The 3,425-nt window shown below is 51.4% G+C and overlaps 1 protein-coding gene across 6 annotated transcripts in view; it reads right to left on the bottom strand.

Annotated features, from left to right (window-relative positions):
- B3GNTL1 (UDP-GlcNAc:betaGal beta-1,3-N-acetylglucosaminyltransferase like 1) overlaps positions 1–3,425 on the bottom strand; it is a 72,214-nt gene that overhangs the window by 50,975 nt on the left and 17,814 nt on the right. The window lies entirely within an intron of this gene.

Here is a 3,425-nt window from a genome sequence, read left to right as displayed (position 1 = left end):
CAGACACCTCCTGTAACACCCAGCAAGGCTTCATCTCCTGCTAGTCAGCTCCTCTCTTGCTGATGTGCCCTTCGCCCTCTTGGAACCTGTCTTTGTACTTCCTCTAATAAATCTGCCTTTCTTGACCTTCAGCTGTATTGGTAAAATCCTTCATCAGCTGCACTGCTGGCCCCAGTTAGACGCCACCCATGGTGGCCGGTACCGTTAGAATCACAAATAGAAATAAAATGGGCTGTGCATGAGCAAATGATGGGAATGTGTCTGAACCAAGGATCATGATTCATTCAAATCTGGGCTCTTCGATCCTGCATTCTAAATTTGAAAAGAGGAAAAACCACAATGGAAATAACGGAATCACAGCCGAATACTAACGAGGGTTTTATATTCAAACCTTAGGGACAGCCCTACAGCGGGAAGTCCTCTGTAAGAGGAAAACCTCAGAAACAAGGGAAATATGCCAAGGCTTCCATCAGCTGCCAGGTATTTTACACAATAAACTTGGCAAAAGGTAGTGGATTTGCTTTTTCCTTCAAGACAGAGTCTCACTCTGTCACCCAGGCTGGAGTGCAGTGGTGCGATGTCAGCTCACTGCAGCCTCCGCCTCCTGGGCTCAAGCAATTCTCCTGCCTCAGCCTCCTGAGTAGCTGGGATTACAGGCACCCAGCACCATGCCCAGCTAATTTTTGTATTTTTAGCAGAGATGGATTTTCACCCTGTTGGCCAGGCTGGTCTCGAACTCCTGACCTCAAGTGATCTGCCCACCTCGGTCTCCCAAAGTGCTGGGATTACAGGCATGAGCGACTTCACCTAGCTCCGAAGTTTACCAAAGTTCATGATTTATTTCAACTAAACCCTGAGAACAATTCAGATTCCTAGTGCTGGGGGCAAGGCTTCCCCGGTCAGGCTTCTGCACCATGGTCTTTCTGACACCCTGGCGCCGAGGCATCAGTGGGCTTCTGCTCCCACCACACCCTCCGTGTCCCTCTGGGTGCCCCTGCCCCTCCCTGTGGTGCAATCTCGGCTCGCACTCCGTCCTGTCTCCTGAACGCTGAAAGGCATTTCAGGGCCCCGTTCTACCCTCTCCCATCTTTAACAAGCCATTCCTGCTGCCGAGCCCGCCGGTGAGATCCGGCACCGCCGTCAGGCCACTCCTCGGCCTTGCTCTCCGGCTCCGTCCCGGCTCCCGGCTTCTGAGGCCACCGAGCTCTGCCTCCAGATCTCCCACAGCTCCGTGAACCTTTCCTTCCCACCCTCCGGCAGGCAAAGGAAAGCTACGAAGCGGAGGAGAGGGGTGACTTCTGCGTTTTCTTTTCCGGAAAGAGCAGGCCCAGCTGGGACCTGTGTCCCGGGAAATGTGAAGATACTGCAAGGGCAGGGAGGCTCTCAGCTCCTGCCGGCGCCACCGCGCACCTGCAGCTGTCGCCAGCGAGAACACACAATCGCCCCGACGCACTCCTTCCAGAAGAACCACTGGAAACAGAAAGAAAAGACGACCATAATCCCGTCACCCAAAGACAATGAAGAGCGCCGTCTCCAAGGTGGTGGGTTGAGCTGACCTGGGTGGACACCGTCTCAGTGAGGAAAACGTCCATGGGCCATCTGAGCATAAACACATCAGAGAAGGGTCAGGAGAGAGGGCTGGAGGTTTTATATAAGAAAACAGGAGAAATTGGGGGCGTTTTATTCTAAGAGGAAAAGAGAAGAGAAGAAAGAGACCCAGGCAGCAGAACAGGGGCCATAGCAGCTAGTGCAGCCCTGGGGGTCCCGACTTCCAGAGTTACTGAGAAATGCACAGCCTTGGGGGTCCTGACTTCCAGAGCCAGGTGAGGAATACACAATTTGGGGGTCCTAACTTCCAGAGCCCCTGAGAAATACACAGTCTGGGGTCCCGACTTCCAGAGCCTGGTGAGGAATACACAGCCTGGGGTGTCCTGACTTCCAGAGCCGGGTAAGGAATACACAGCCTGGGGGTCCTGATTTCCAGAGCCGAGGAGTACACAGCCCTGAGGTCCCGACTTCCAGAGCTACTGAGAAATGCACAGCCTGGGGGTCCTGACTTCCAGAGCCGGGTGAGGAATACACAGCCTGGGGGTCCCGACTTCCAGAGCCGAGGAGTATACAGCACTGGTCCTGACTTCCAGAGCCGGGTGAGGAAGGTGCCGTCTTACCCGTTCGCACACAGGCACACCCCTCCCAAACCTCCGCGTGTACCAAGACCTGAGCAGAGTCTTCTGGTGATCAAGGAAAAGAGCTGGGTCAGGAGGAGAGGAGCAGGTGGCCTCTCCGTGAATCTCTGGGCCACATCTGCCTGGAGACCACAGGAATGCACAGAAGCCGGGAAGCCCACCCCAGGCCTGTGAGCCCGGCTGCAGAGGAGGGACAGATTCAGACACATGTTCTGAAAGTTGATTTTAAAGTAATTTTTAAAAAATCTGTAGTTGAGTACAGACTATGCAGGCAATTACCTGTTATTCACTCGTTTGTCCGCTATTTAAAACTCTTTACGGGTCCGGAGCCATGGCTCGTGCCGTAATCCCAGCACGCTGGGAGGCCAAGGCAGGAGGATCACGAGGTCAAGAGATCGAGACCATCCTGGCCAGTGTGGCAAAACCCCGTCTCGGATAAAAATACAAAAATTAGCTGGGTGTGATGGTGTGGGCCTGCAGTCCCAGCTACACAGGCGGCTGAGGCAGGAGAATCACTTGATCCCGGGAGGTGGAGGCTGCAGTGAGCCCAGATCACACCAGCCTGGGCTAGAGGGCGAGACTCTGCCTCAAAAGACGTCTTAATAAACATGAGAGTGACTCCCCCATGAGAGCCGCCGGGAACGTCTTTACCCCGACTCTACTGTCCCACATTAATGGGTTTCTATTTTCCATCACAGTCAACAACCTGAAGCTTCTTTGTATCCAAATCTTTCTCAGAGACACCTCGGAGGAGGAGAACCGAGGAGTGAAGAGCATCCTTCAGGCTCTTGATATAAATGCAAAGTCACGCTGTCAAGGTGGCACCAATTCAGACTGTCCAAAATACTAAGGTATCTACAGTTTTAAAAGTGTTATTAAGTCAGTTTTTAAGACAATCTCACTAATCTGTTTGAATACAAATGACTCAAATTCTTAGAAAGTGTATTAGTCGTTTGTACATCCACTTCTGAAAGTCTGCTCCTGTCCTCTGCCGGCTTGTTTTTCTTACTGTTTTCTCACCAACCTACATAAATTAGTAAGGTTATTAATCTTTTAAGTACCATATTTTCCCATTTCATCTCGGTTTATCTTCGTTTTGTTTACACCGCTGTCTGTGAATTTTACCTGTTTATATAATCTTATTTATCATGATTAACTCATTAAGTGCTACGGTGATGAAGCAGCAGGAACCTACTGACCTTCATTTTTAAGGCTGCACAATAACTATCTGATGTGACT

This window comes from Cebus imitator, unplaced genomic scaffold (assembly GCF_001604975.1).
Source record: "Cebus imitator isolate Cc_AM_T3 unplaced genomic scaffold, Cebus_imitator-1.0 Scaffold36, whole genome shotgun sequence".
Classification (NCBI taxonomy): Eukaryota; Metazoa; Chordata; class Mammalia; order Primates; family Cebidae; genus Cebus; species Cebus imitator.
This window is presented reverse-complemented; position numbering and strand designations above follow the sequence as displayed.